General features: G+C 34.9%; 1 protein-coding gene and 1 pseudogene across 2 annotated transcripts in view; both read right to left on the bottom strand.

The window, feature by feature from the left end:
* The window catches only part of HDAC8 (histone deacetylase 8), a 244,923-nt gene that overhangs the window by 119,426 nt on the left and 109,178 nt on the right, over nt 1-16,319 (bottom strand). The window lies entirely within an intron of this gene.
* The window catches only part of LOC149744268 (ADP-ribosylation factor-like protein 4A), a 37,268-nt pseudogene extending 20,949 nt beyond the window's left edge, over nt 1-16,319 (bottom strand).

Raw genomic sequence — 16,319 nt, 5'->3', positions numbered from 1 at the left:
TCTTATTCTTTAAAGTAGAGGAGGATAAGCCCCAAATTCAAAAAATTTGAGTTTCAATCTTGGCTCTGCTGTTTCATTAGCTGATCCTAGCCAAGTTAGTTGGTGAGTCTTATTTTTCTCATAAGGGGATAATGCTTACCTCCCAGGGTTGCTAAGAGACATAAATGAGATAATTTATGTAAAGGACCTGGCATATGGATATACTTACATGGGATATAACTGGTACTTAATAAATGTTAAATTCTTTTCTCATTCAAAAGTTCCTAGATTATACTTCTATGAAGCTTTTCTGCAATAGAATGACAGTTTGGTGAATGCCTGGTACTATAACCTCATCTAAATATAAAACTCAAATATAAAATTTGTAGTATTTGTATTTATTCATACTCACATTTGTTCATATAAAATAATATTTCATTTAAATATGTTTTAAATATTTTGTTCTATGAACTCCGTGTCAGCAAGGGCTGTTAGGCTAAATCCACATAGCATCCAATACAGCAGCACTATGTTCAGTTTTTTTAATGTTTAAGCACTTACTGGGTACCAAATTCTCAGCATTGAGGATAAGAAGAAACATGTCCCTGTTTGTGAGTAGTTTTACCAATATTTCTGACATTAACAGTAATATCTAAAATTTAATTTATATTATTTATATATTATATATTAGTAATATATTTACATATTTTATTTATATATGCCAGCCATTGTTCTAATCCCCGTTTTATAGGTGAGGAAACTGAGGCAGACAGGTTAAATAATTTGCTCAACTTGTCTAGTATATATTGTTACTATGATCACTTCATGGAGCTGGTCAATGAAATTAGGTCTGACTGATAAATATGTTTATTTAATTTTTATGTTTTAATTTCAGTAATTTACTTACATTTTTAAATAAGTCATACATACATGGTAAAAACGTCAAAAGGTACCAAAAGGTATACAATGAAAAGTAAGTCCTGACTTCTGTATTCTGGTAATGATAGAGTAGCTTCTATCAGAGTAATAATCATGATAAGTTGAAGGTAGTATAGAACATCCAAAACCAGGTAGAAACTAGAGGAAATTCAACCCTTGAAAGAAGGGAACTATGCTGGGTAAGGCTCATTAGTTATATATATTTTACCATTAGTGGTATATGGTAGAGCTCAAGAAGAAAGCTGCAGGCTTATTAGAGTACAGAGTTCAGAGTTCCCAGAGTCTCATAATATAAGATCCAAAATCTCCAGGTTCAAATAAAAACTCACTCATCATACCAAGAGTCAGGAAAATCTCAACTTGAATGAGAAAAGACAATCAACAAATGTTAACACCAAGATGACACATGTCAGAATTACCTGATAAGGATTTTAAGGTAGCCGTCATAACAATGTTTCAGAAGCAATTAGAAGCATTCAGAAGCATGCCAGAAACAAAGTGAAAAAATAGAAAGTATCAACAAGGAAACAGAAGACACAAAGAATGGACATTTTAGAACTGAAAAATACAATAACCAAAACAAAAAAACTTACTGATGGGCTTAATAGGAAAATGGGGATGACAGAGAAAAGAATTAGTGAATTTGAAAGTAGAGCAATAGAAATTACCCAATCCAAAAAACAGAGAGAGAGAATAGACCAAAAAATAATGAAGAGAGACTTAGGGTCCTGTTGGACAAGACAAAAGATCAAACATTTGTGTCATCAGAGCCCCAGGAGGTGAAGATAAATAAGATGGAATTTTAAAAATATTCAAAGAAATAATGGCTGAAACATCCCCAAGTTGGGTGAAAGATATAATCCTACAGATTCAAGAAGCTGAATGAACCTAAACAGGACAAACACAAAGCAATCCACTACAAATAACATTATAATCAAATATCCGAAAAATGAAGACAAAAGAGCAAAACCAAAACCTTGAAAGCAGATAAGAGAGAAATGATGCATCATTTTACATTTCCACCATTATGGAAACAATGATTTGAATGACAGTGGATTTCTCATCAGAAACCATGGAAGCCAGAAGAAAAAGGCACATTTTTTAAGTGCTGAAAGAAAATAACTGCCAACTCAGAATTCTATACTTGGTGAAAATATCCTTCAGGAGTGAAAGACAAATCAAGACATTCTCAGATGAAGGAAAACAAAAAGAATTTATCTTCATCTGACATACCCTAAGAGAATGGGCAAAGGAAGTTCTCCAAACAGAAAGGAAATGATAAAAGAAGAAATCTTAGAGCATCAAGAAGGAAGGGAGGACAACAGAAAGAGTAAAAATATGGGTAAATAGAGCAGAGTTTCCTTCTCCTCTTGAGTTTAAAAAATTATGTTTGATGGCTGAAACAAAAACTATAACATTGTCTGATGTGGTTCTCAGTGCATGTAGAGGAAAAATTTAAGATATATTAGAGAGGAAGGTAAAGGGAAATAAAGGCAGGTAAGGCTTCTATAGCTCACTCAAAGTAGCAAAATGTTGATACCAAGAGACTGTGGTAAGTTACATATATATAATTTAATACCTAAAGCAATCACTAAAAAATCTATAGGAAACACTGAAAAATACTATAGATAAATAAAAGTGACATTCTTAAAAAATGTTCAAGTAATAGGCAGGAGGAAAATAGGGAACAAACAGAAAACAAACAATAAACTGGCAGACTTAAGCCCTAACTTATCAATAACTACATTAAAGGCAAATGGTCTAAACACACCAATTAAAAGACTGAGATTGGCCAAATGGATTAAAAACATGACCCAATAATAGCCTGTCTACAAGAGAGTCACTTTAAATATAATGATATAGAGAAGCTGAAATAAAAGTGATGGAAAAAGATATACTGTGTAAACAGTAATAAAAAGAAAGCACAAATGTCAGTTTCTTAAATAAGCAAACCTATACACATCATATGATCCAGCAATTGTATTCCTGGGCATTGATCCCAGAGATATGGAAAATTACATTCAAACAAAAACTATACATGAATGCTTAATTTTAATAGCCATAAATTGGAAACAACTCAAATGTTCTTCAGTGAATAAATGGTTAAACAACTATGGTATATCTATACCATGGAATATTATTTAGCAATAAAAGGGAATGAATTATTTATGAAATAGTTTGGACAGATCTCAAGGGATTACAGAGTGAAAAAGCCAATCTCAAGAGGTCACATACTACATAATTCCATTTATATCACGTTCTCTAAATGAAAAAAACTGTTGACATGAAGAACAGATTAGTGGATTACAGGGATTAGGAATGGGGTGGGGGAAGAGAAGAAGGCAGCAGCAATTATAAAAGAGTAGCACAAGGCATGAGTCTTTGTAGTGATGGAACAGTTTTGTATCCTGACTGTGGTAGTGGTTACATCAATCTATATATGTGATAGAACTGCAAAGGACTAAATACACACACACACACACACACACACACACTCTCTCTCTCTCTCTCTCTCTCTCTCTCTCACACACACACACACACACAAGTGAGTGCATGTAAAGCTTGTCAAATCTGAATAAGGTCTGTGTATTGTATCGATGTCAGTTTCCTGGTTTTGATATTGTACCACAGTTATATATTACCATTGGGAGAAACTGAGTGAAGGGTACAGGGGACTTTGCTGTACTATTTTTGCAACTCTCTGGATCTAAAACATTTCAAAGTGAAGAAGTTTAAAAAAATCATTGGGTGAGATGGGATAAAAAATTCATTGGATGGGATTAATAGCAGATTGAATACTAAAGAAGAAAGAATTAGTAACCTGAAGATAGATCAATGGAAATCAAGCAAACTGAAGCATAGAGAAAAAATACTGGAAGAAAAATGAGAGTTCCAGTGACTTGTAGGACACTATCAATCAATCCAACACACGTGTAACTGGTGTCCCAGAAAGACAGAAGAAAGAGAACAGGGGGAAAAAAGTGAAGTACCAGCTGATAATTTTCCAAATTATATCCAAAACTACAACCCACAGATCCAGGAACTCAGGGAATCCCGAACAGGGTAAATACAAACAAAAGTACACTAAGGCACATGGTCAAAGTTCTGAAAACCAAAGATAAATTTATAAAGGCAGCCAAAGAAATAAGACATATTATACACAGGGAAACAATGATAAGACTGACATTCCATCAGAAATAATGGAGGCCAGAAGAAAATAAAAACTGTCAATGTAGAATTTTATATCCTGAAAAAATATTCAAAAATGAAGGCAGAAAAAAAAATTAAGAGCAGATAATTAAAGGGCTTCCACTTCTGGCTGTGAGGGGAAAGAAGATGTGGAATTATTTTCTCTTCGGAAACAACTGGAAAATTGACAAAATATATGAAACATTTATTTTCAGACACTGGACAAGAGGCAACACAAGACAGTGATCTGAGAGAAAAGGGATACAAACGAGGTGAGCCCTACCACCACCCCAGCTTTCTGCCTGGAGGTAATCCCTGGACTGTAGAACAGGATTGCAATCCTAGCAATCTCCAAGTAGAGAAGACAGAAACTGGAGTTTTGAAAGGCCAGGGCAATTAGAAATTGTGAGAATGGAGCTAAGCCAAAAAAAGAGTAACAGAAGTATGCATAGAGGTCCCCTTGAGTCTCTTGATGAATACCAATCTGAACATGTACAGAGTAAAACTCCACAAAGACAGTCTAGAAAAACTTCCAGGGAAACAATTACTGAGAAGTTGTAAGATGAACACTTCCTAGAGTTCACACAGGACCAAAGTGGAGAGACCTCACTGAATACATGGGGCATAAGTAGAAACGTCAGAGCAGTGCCTTTAAAATGGGCTAAATTAGCCCTAGAGTAAAAGCTACTCAAGATTTACTCTAAATATGCTTAAAAACAAACCTTGAAAGGATCAAATTGATCCACAATAACTTATCCACTTATCTGATATCCACAATATCAGAAAAAAGTACAATCCTCTCTAAATCAATACAAAAAAATCCAGCACTCAACAATGCAAAATTCATGATGTTGGATATCGAATTTAAAAAATTACTAAACATTACTAAACTAAACTAAACAGCAGGAAAATGTGATCTACAACCCAGAGAAAATCAGTCAACAGAAACAGACTCAGGAATGACAGAGATAATGGAATTCTAGACAAGCACCTTAAAACAGCTATTATAAATGTGCTCCATATGTTCAAGGATGTAAAGAAAATAGGAACACAATAAGAGAAATGGAAAGATGTTTTTCTTGGTTAGCTTTTTAAAAAGGTTTAATTTCTTTGGAAAGTATTTTTAAAAATAGAAATTATAGAGATGAAAAGTCAAATATTTGAAAGGAAAATTTCACTGGATGGGATTAACAGCAGTTACATACTGCAGAACAAAAAATCAATAAACTTGAAGGCAAAGCAATAGAAACTCCTCAGAATGAATAGTAAAGAGAAAAAAAAGACTGAAAAAAAAGGGGGTTGCATGGACTTCCCTGGTGGTGCAGTGGTTGGGAATCCGTCTGCCAATGCAGGGTACACAGGTTCGATCCCTGGTCTGGGAAGATCCCACATGCCGTGGAGCAACTAAGCCCACATGCCACAACTACTGAGTCTGCGCTCTAGAGCCCGCAAGCCACAACTACTGAGCCCATGTGCCACAACTACCGAAGCCCGTGAGCCTAGAGCCTGTACTCTGCAACAAGAAAAGCCACCACAATAAGCCCGTGCACTGCGACGAAGAGTAGCCCCTGCTTGCCACAACTAGAGAAAGCCCGCACGCAGCAATGAAGACCCAACACAGCCAAAAATAAATAAAATAAAAATTTAAAAATTAAAAAAATTTTAAAAAGGGGGTTGCAGTGACCTATGGGACAATAGAACTGATCTATCAGGTTTAATTGGAGTCCCAGAAGTAGAAGAGAAAAAGAAAGGACATAAAATAAATAATGGCTGAAATACTTCTAAATTTGATGAAAACTATAAACCCTCAGATCCTAGAAGCTCAATGAATATCAAAACAGGATAAACACAAAGAAAACCATACCAGGACAAACTAATCAAGCTGCTGAAATCTAGTCACAAGGAGAAAAGTTAAAAGCAGCCAGAAGGGGGAAAAAAGGCATATATTATACAAAGGAATAAAGCTAAGAATGATTACAGACTTCTCATGAGGAGATGTGCAAGCAAGAAGACAACGGAGTGATATCTTCAAAGTTCTGAAGGAAAAAAATTATGAACTTAGAACTCTATATCTAGTGAAAATATCCTTCAAAAATTAAGACAAAGTAAAGACTTTTCAAACAAAAGCCAAGAGATATTGTTGCTAGCAAACCTATACCATGAGAAAACTTAAGTTGTTTTAGTTAAGTTCTTAAGTTCTTTAAAAGAATGTAACTTTTACCAGATGGAAACCTGGACCTACACAAAGGATTGTAAAATGCTGGAAAGTGTAAATATAAAAGATCTTTTTTTACTCATCTTTAAATTTCTTTAAATGATAATTTAGGGCAGTGTTGAGAAAGGCAGGTCCAGTGGTGGCTGTATATGTGCTGACTGCAAAGGAGTGCCACTGAAGACCATGGAGCAGCGAGGAAGGCTGTCAGCCTGGTAGCAGAGTAAGTGGAGCAACACAGTCCAGTCAAAAGGTGGCACAGCCTAGGTGTGGATATAGGAGATGTGGTCCAGAGCTGCTAATTAGGTGCATTCTAGCCTGAGCATTGCATCCCTTGGCTGGTATGAGTAGTTATCTAGTCTCCCTGCATCTCCTGCTGGGGTCCATACAGCAGGTGCCCCTACTATGAGATCGCTTGCCTCATTGGGCTCTGGGTCTTTTCTTACATCCCTTCATTTAAGCTTCTCAGTTCTCCCCTCTGAAGTACTGGCACCATGACCAGTACCTGGACTCCCTAACCATAAGAAGGACATGGAAAATGTACCCTTAGTCATACCTGCTATAATCTCTGTAACTATTTTTATTTAGAAAACCATTATTTTGAAATCCTAGAATTTTACTTCCACCTATATAGAACACAACAAGAATATAGATTGTTGGCTTAATAAAGGAGATTAGAAGACTTGCTTTCTCAAACCCAAGCTGCAATATCTATGTTTGAAGATGCTGAAAAAGATGAAACTGCAGTATTGGTGAGGGCTCTGACTCATGGAAGGAAGATATTTACTTCATAAACATGTGGTGAAATTGTAAGTAATGAATGAAAACATGATTACAATTATCTTTATATATGTCATTAACTTACCTTGCAGTGTCTTAGCCACAGAACACTTTCATATAGTTTCAAAATAATTCATTATTTAAGTTGTGGCATCATTTTCAGACCATTCATTCATAGTGAAAGGGAAAGAAATTGAATATTTTAAGTGTAGACATGATGAGCTTATTAAAAACCAAAAATTGTTTGTTAGAGCTTTTCAAACTAGAAATGAAAAAGCCACTGAAGCATCTTATGCATAAGTTATTGCACTGCATGGGCTGGAGAAATTCACATAATAGCTTAGAGATCAGTGAAGCCTTAGACAGTTGACATTGCTCAATGCCCACTGGATGAAAGGTTAGTAAAATAACTCATAGCACTGCCTGTTTTCAATGGCACAGTAACTTATTTATTTAAACATTTAGCTCTAAACATGGAGATTTAGTTATTTTTTCTTTTACTTTTTATTGTGTTGCTTATTTTCTTAATATTGCATTTGAGAGTTATTTATGTATTCTGGATATATCTCCTTTTTATTGGATTATTATTTGTAAGTATTTTACCCCAGTCTGTGGCCTGTCCTTTCATTCTCTTAACATTAGTTTCCATCTCCATTTGTTCATTGCTAGTATATAGAAACATCGTTGATTTTTATGTATTGATCTTATATCCTTCAACTGTGCTAAATCCATCTTTTGATTTAGTATTTTCTTCTTTGGGTTTTCTTCTTATATGACATTTTCTCCCATAGGTGACATGTTTACAATATTGACTCTCCACTCCATTTATATAGTATCTCTCAATTTATTTAGATCTTCTATGATTTCTTTCATTAGTTTTCAGGGAAAGACTTAATTATTATCTCATTTGTGGAACTGTACTTTCACCTTAAAAACAGACAAGTCTATAAATGTGGCTAGACTTACTGTTCTGCTTGTAGTCATATGGTATTAGCACTAATCTTTGAAGAAGACCTTTTTTATGTGAATGGTTAGCAACAATCACAAGTGGTACTAAAATATTGAAAGTGCTGAATAACTTGTTTCAATCTCATCGTTTATCCTGGAGCAACTTATATATTTTATATTATATATTTATGCATATATATGTTTATGGTATATATTTTTGGTTATGGTATATATGATATATATATATATGAATATAAAATATGGTTTATGCCAGAGCAACTATATTCGTATGAATGTACAAAAGCAATGGTGGGTAAAACTGCTGGAACCATGGTATATAAATTAAGGGAGTAGTACCAAAGTATACCAGCATTTATTGTATTCTTTGTTGCCGTGTACACACAGTAAAAAGAAAAAACCCCGTTTCACTGAAGAATGGCTTTGGCGAAGCACTAAAAATTATCAAATCTTGATACTGGATTTAATATTCTGTGTGATAAAATAGGAAGTTGTCTTGAGGAAGAGCATATCTGTGATTAAGTTGTGACCTAAACAGCTACTTTTCATGGAATATCATTTTTGTGAGGAAGAATAACTAATGGAGAAACCATGATTAAACACTCGGATGTTTGGCAGATATGTTCTCAAAAATGAAGTGAGCCTACCAATTTAGGTTAAATATCAATAACTGACACTATTTTTTGCCAATGATAATATACACTTTGGTTTTTTTGGCCATGCCACACAGCATGTGGGATCTTAGTTCCCCGACCAGGGATTGAACCTGTGCACCCTGCAGTGAAGTGTGGAGTCTTAACCACTGGACTGCCAGGGAAGTCCCTCACACGTTTTTGAATGAAAATCAGAATTTTGAAAAACTTCACTCTGCCACTATAAGCTTGACAGTTTCCCCAAACTTAAGCTTTGTTCCAATGAAATCAGCATTTGTATCAGTTTAATGTGATTTCTGATACAGCATAAAGTGTTTCAACATTTGTAATATTTGTATAACTTAGTGAACCGATATTTTCCAAATAATCAATATGAATAAGATGGGTCAAATATCCCTTCAGAGTACAAGATGATCAATGAATTTTGATGTAACAGTACATACAAAGTTCACTGATACGTTTTCAGATTCCACACAGCATTAACCTTTAAGAAACTACCATTTGTAGAGTTTTTGTGTAGTATCAAAGAAGAATATCCATAATGACCTGTAAAAGTTATTAAAATACACTTCCCTTTTCCATCTACAGATCTATGTGAAGTTGGATCTTCTCCATATACATTAACAAAAATAATATCAAAACACATTGAATGTAGAAGCAGGTATGAGAAGTCAGCTGTCATCTATTAAGCCAGATGTTATAGAGTTGTGCAAAAATGTATAGCATTACCATTCTTCTCATGAGATTTCTTTTTGTCTTGGAAAATACAGTTTTTTAAAAAATTACAACATGTTATTTGTGCTAACATGCACAGGCAATATTAGTCTTATTTTAAATGAATTAATAAATATTTAAAAAATTTAAAATATATAACCGACAGTTTAAAAGATAATAACAATGTATCATGGGGTTTATAACATATGCAAAAGTAAAATATATGACTACAATAGCACATGGAAGTAAAAGGGAAAGATGGAAGAATACTGTCACAAGGGTGCTATATTACACATGAAGTAGTGTAATACTATTTGAAGGTAGACTATGATAAGTTGAAAATGCATACTGTAAACCCCAGAGCAACCACAAAAATTTAAAACAGAGTTATAGCTAATAAGCAAATACAGAAAATAAATGGAATCCTTAAAAAATTCATTTAATTCAAAAGAAGGCAGGAAAATAGAAAATAAGAAATAAACAACAGAGGGGACAAATAGAAAACAAATAGGAAGATGGACTTAAACCTGAAGGTATAAATAATTAATTTAAAGATAAGTGGTCTGGGCATGCCAACTAAAAGGCAGAGATTGTCAGGCTGGACAAGAAAATCACGACCCAACTTTATGCTGTCTACAAGAAATCCATTGTAAATATGAAGACATAAATAGCTTAAAAGTAAAAGGACAGAAAAAGATATACGATACAAATAATAATCATAATGAAGCATGTACAACAATAATAAAATCAGACAATGTAGACTTTAGATCAAGGAATATTACCAGAAATAAAGATGGATATTTCTTAATAATAAAGGGGTCAATTCATCAAGAAGATATAACAACCCTAAGTGTGTATACATCTAATAACAAAGCCTCAAAAATACATAAAGCCAAAACAGACAAAACTAAAAGGAAAAATAGCCAAATCCAAAATCATGGTTGAGATTTCAACTCTCTCAGTAACTGGCAGAACAAGCAGACAAAATATCAGTAGGGATATAGATGACATAACACTCTCAACCAACCTGACCTAATTGATAATGATAGAAAATGCTATCCAGCAGCAGCAAAATACACATTCTTTACAAAGTGCATGACACATTCACCAAGATAGATCATATGCTGGACCATAAAACAAATTGCAATAAATATAAAAGGACTGAAATCATGCAAAGTATGTTCTCTGAGCACAACAAAATGAAAGTTAATATAAATAGAAAAATATCTGGAAAGTCCTCAAATATTTGGAAATAAATTTTTAAAAACCCACACTTATAAATAACACATCAGTCAAAGAAGAAAATTAGAAACTATTTTGAACCAAATGGAAATGAAGAGAATATCAAACTTTGTGGGATGCAGCTAAAGCAGTGTTTAGATGCAAATTTGCAGCATAAAATACTTATATTAAAAAAGAAGAAAGGCTTGAAATCAATGAACTAAGTTTCTACTATAAGAAACTAGAAAAAAAACTAAAAATCAATGCAAAATAAGTAGAAGGAAGGACAACAAAGATATGAGCAGAAATAATGAAATAGAAAAGAGAAAAATAAAGTCAATGAAACTAAAAGCTAGTTCTCTGAAAAAAATACAGTTCACTAAATCTGTTAAACCATAAGCTAAAATGATCAAGAAAAAAGGGAAGAAATTAGCAATACTAGGAATTAAAGAGGGGACATCACTATAGTCCTATAGACCTATAGACTTTAAAAGAACAATAAGGGAAAATTATGAGTGAATAAGCAAATTCCTTGAAGACAAATTATCAACATGGAAGCAAGAAGAAATAGAAAGTCTGACTTGCCATGTAACTATTAAAGAAATAGAATTCATAATTAAAAACCTTCCCACAAACAAAACTCCAGGCTCAAATATTCTCACTAACAAATTCTATCAAACATTTAAGTAAGACACAGTATCAATTTTACATAAACTCTTTCAGAAAACAGCAGACTTGGGGATACTGCTCAAGTCATAAGATCAGCATAGCCCTGATATCAAAACCAGACAAAGATATTACAAGAAAAGAAAAGAAAAGAAAAAAAAAGGTCAATATCCCTCATTAACATAGACACAAAAATCCTTGACAAAATTTCAACAAATTGAATCCAGCAATATATAAAAAGGGTAATATACCATGACAAAGTAGGGTTTATCTCAGGACTGCTAGGTTAGTTTAACATAAAAAAAGCAACAGTGAATGCAATTTACTGTATTAGCAGAATAAGAGGACACCATATGACCATTTCAATAGATGAAGAAAAAGCATTTGACAAAATTCAACACTCATTTGTGAGGAAAATTCTCAGTAAATTAGGAATAGAAAGGAACTTCCTCAACCTAATAAAGGATATTAAAAAAAATCCCTGCCACTAACTTCATACTTCATAGTGAAAGATTAAGTGCTTTCCCCCACTGATCAGGAACAAGACAAAGATGTTCATTCTCACCACTTCTATTCAATATTGCATTGGAGGTCCCAACCAGTGTAATAAAGCAAGAAAAAGAAATAAAAGGCATGAAGATTGTAAAGGAATAAGTAAAAGTCTCTTTATTCACAGATGACATGTTGGTATACATGGAACATGCTAAAGAATCTACAAAAAAGTTACTAGAGCTAATGTTTAGCAATGTTACATTATTCAAGATAAATATAAAAAAATCAATTGTACTTGTATTTCTATATTCTAGCAACAAACAGAAATTGAAATTAAAAATACCATTTATAACAACATCAAAGTCATGAAATATTTAGGGATAAATTTAACAAAATTTGTGCAAGACCTGTTCACTGAAAAGTATAAATTAAAGTTTGAAATTAAAGACTTAAGTAAATGGAAAGAGATAGCAAATTCATGTACTGAAAGAGTAAATATTAAGATATTATTTTGCCCCAAATCAATCTATGAATTCACTGAAACCTACAGACTGCAATGCAAGACTGTTTTACATTAGTAACATACACTTGTATATAAATCAGCTTAATTCTTTTCAATGGCTATATATATTCCCTCATATGAATGAGGCATAACTTGTCTAACCAGTCCATCAAAAGGAGTCTATTTAAATAAATATTTTTTGTTCACTAAATTTTGTTTAAAGATCTACTTTATGATTCAGGTATGTACACATACCTGATATATCTGTATACATATACGTATAAATGAATATAACTGTCTATAATGTAACTGTCTTACTCTATCCTAGATCATAGGATCCAAATAGTATTGCTGGATTACACAACATTCTTATATAATAGTCCATAAGCCTTATTACATGTAGTGGGTGATTTGCTAAATTAGCCACATACTGGTCTTTTTATGGGACCCCATGTCACCTTTGGGCTTTCCCTATGGTAGAGATACTTGGGCCAGTCATATGGGCAGGGTCCATTCCTCTCACCTTCCCCGCTGGGCCCAACTCTTCTTCCAGTGGGATTGCCTCCTTATTCCATGCCTGGCTGGCCAACCTGGCTCCCCGATTCCTGGGCTGGAACTAACTCCTTGATCAATGGCTTTAGGGCATGATTGGTTTTGTATCTCATGAGGGTTATGCCTGAAATTTCACAACTAATCACTTCCAATACTTGCCTTCCCAACTCTCTTCCTTTCATTGGTGATCTAGTGTTTTCCCATGGATACATCTATTTCCTACTGGGATAGCTGGTACTTCTTGCAAAAAATGGGTAGTTGCTACTGGGGTTAAATAGTTTCCAGAAAAAGGCTAGATTATGCTTCCAATTCTTCCATCTTAAAAATATAAGTTTTCCAGTATGAATGTTGAGACACTTATTATTCAAACACTCGTTGATTCAATTGTTCATTCAATGAATGAACACCAACTTGGTGGGTGTAAACACTCTGATGAGCACTAAAGGGGAATGCAGACAACCGAAACCACAGATGACCAAAGGAATGGTACAGACTTGAGCGTGATAGGAGTGTCCTTGAACCTCTTAACAGGTTTGACTTTCTCAGCTCTCTCCCTTTTGCAATGTATCTTCCATGCTCTATCAAGTGAACTTTCTAAAGACCAAAGCTCATCTGTTTTCACAGAAGAAAGTGCAAGCTCTTTAGTGCATCATTCAAGGCTCTTCATAATCTGGCTCCAATTTCCATTCAAGCCTTAATCCTTCTCTCTCTCTCATAAACACTGTGTTCCACTATATCAAACTTCTCCCTGGTCACACGAGGCACCAGGTCCTTTCCAATTTCTATTCCTTCTGCCCAGAATGCCTTTCCATCTTCTTCACCTGGCAAACTCCCAGTCAACCTCCAATATTCAATTTAAAGTCTTGGTGAAACATTTCCTCTACGCTCCTCATCTGTCCTGGGTTGAGCACATTGTTCTGTCCCCTCTATTAGATGATGAGATTTTTTAGAGCACTGGGCTTATCTTGTTAATCTTTGTATCCCTGTATCAGGTCTGAATAGGGCCTGGCAAGCAGTATGGGCCCAATGAATATTTGGTAAAGGAATAAAAAGAACAAATGAACGTGAAGGAAGAGCTCAAAGGGCCTTGGTATATTTAGGTAAGGGATTTTTAAAGGCATAGGGCTTTAAGCTGGACTGAGGAAGATCATAGAGAGATGGGGAAAGGGCATCTGGAGGAGGAGGATTATTATCCTAGGAGACAGAGGAACAAAAGCCGAGACTGAGAGGGAAGACAGTGAGGGGGTTAGCCAGCAGACTGTGGCTGCCTGCTGCACTGTCCTGACCTTTTCACCGATTAGATTTCTCAATTACATTTTCAGCTTATGGAGGGCAGGGTATTTTGTGCACTCCTTTATATCCCCTTTATATTTGAGGCACATATCCATAGCCATTGTTCCTATAGTCTTGTGGCTCTTATTCTGCTGTGTAATATATTTATTTATGTATCTACATATCTCCTCAGCACTCATACCCCCCTTTATCCCAGGCTGTTTGAGGTAGGGGATGATGTCTTAGTGTCTTTGTATCTTCCAAGACACCTAGTATAGTGCCTGGCACACAACGGGCGCTCAGTAAATATTTTTTGAGCCACCATTTGTTGATCTGATTACAGAGGACTGCAAGGATATTTGTGTGCAACTGTGTATTGTGGCACAAAACTTACATATGCCTTTACACTGTGTGGGTTATTTTTGGCAATTCTCATTAAAATGTTATCTTATTGTACCTGGAAGACCGTCATTTCAATTTTCTTCTTTGTTCCCTCTTGGATGACTCACATCTCTTATACCAGAAGGATATGACAGAAGGGATTCGAAAGAGTTTGGACAAATTTATGAATGACAAAGTCATAAATGTCTGGGTATCAGAAGTTGTTAGGTGCATACAAAGGGGAAGGAGAAAACTTGCATTTCAAAAATGCCTGTTGTGTGCCAAGAACTGTGTGTTAGGCACCTGACGTACATTATATCTCATTTAATCTAGCAGGCTATATCAGTATAAAGACAGGACATGTCTATCTAGAAGGCCAAGTCCACAACCAGCCAGGCATCTCCAGGTACCAGAGGCAGTATTCACCTTTATTAAAATTTTATCAACCTTTTAAGATAGATGAATCTATAGATTTGCATTGTTTCCTAGGAACAGAACACTCATTCTCAATTCAGGCTTCTACATCTTAAAACTACTTTTTGACATAACTTGATCAGTTTTCAAAGTCTCAGCGCTTTAAATTGCAATGCAATCTGAGATATTCCCACGGCAATAACAGCGATTATATTTGCTCACAAATGTAATTTGTTCGCTTACCTTTATATTTCATAAAGCTTCCAAATACTGAATAAAGGTAAGTCAAGTCAAGAAAAGAGACTTCTATTAACCTTGACACCAGCAAATTGTCTGAAATTATAGAGTGCCTTCTATTTGTATTCTAGACACATAGAGTGGTTTTTCTGAGATACATATTATACCTCATCTGTGGTTAGAAGAAAATTGGAAGATTAGTTTGTTTCTAGTTTTTAAAAAATAATAGTAACTTGTAAAAGCATAATGCTCCCAAGTGTACAGCTTCTGCATCGAGCAGGAATCAAAATGTTATAACCCAAGTACCATCTCGACTCCTTGGGAGATGGCTTGAGAAGGTGGGGCTGCAGCCACTGATTCATTATTATAAGTCACAGTCTAAAGCCTGCAGCTACACATCCTGATCTATGATAACATGCTTCCCACCAGGTGTCAGGGTGGGTGGGAAGAGAAGGGGTACACCTTCAGATAAAGGGGATCATCAGCACACTCACAGCTCTCAGAGAGCTTTCTATGACACCTGTTTTGAGAAAACTAGGACAGACATCTATGCCTTGGAAAACATAAAGCCCATCTCATATGACTAAAGAAAATGGCAAAGGTTCAAATGACATGTTTCACATTTTGGATGGTCCTGCCCCAACTTTTGTGCACCACTAATCGCTGGAAAAATACCAGACCTGTCTTGGTGGTGATTGTGTGTTTTTTAAATTTTACATCAGCCAAAGAAAATTGAGAGACCAGGACTACCACCAAAGAACAGAGGTTTGACATACCACCAATAGGACTTTTTAAAGATAGAGGAGAACCCAGCTTCTACATTTAAAAAAAATTGCCCCTTCTTTTTTGAGTCTAGGGGATGAAAATATGCACATATCCCAAAGAGTTCTTTGTGTGAACAGGTGACCCCTTCCCACAGTCTCTGTAATTAATTGAGAAATTAAAGTTGGTTGGCCTTTGAGATCTCTTGTAAAAAAAGGCAGAAGGTCTTGGATATTTTGGAACAAGAGTCCACTATTCTGCCAAGACAGTGTGTTATTGTTATTGGAGTGTCTCTCAACAAAACGGTATTGAGTGGTGAGGACGTGATTTTGATTAGGTGGAATGACTCAGCTCTTCCCCTTAAAGAAGAGAGGACTTGTCAGAGCCT

The sequence above is a fragment of the Delphinapterus leucas genome, chromosome X (assembly GCF_059928025.1).
Source record: "Delphinapterus leucas isolate spDelLeu-1000000601 "Yukka" chromosome X, BTC_Dleu_Yukka2, whole genome shotgun sequence".
Classification (NCBI taxonomy): Eukaryota; Metazoa; Chordata; class Mammalia; order Artiodactyla; family Monodontidae; genus Delphinapterus; species Delphinapterus leucas.
Note: the sequence above shows the minus strand (reverse complement) of the source record. Positions and strands in the feature narration are given on the sequence as shown.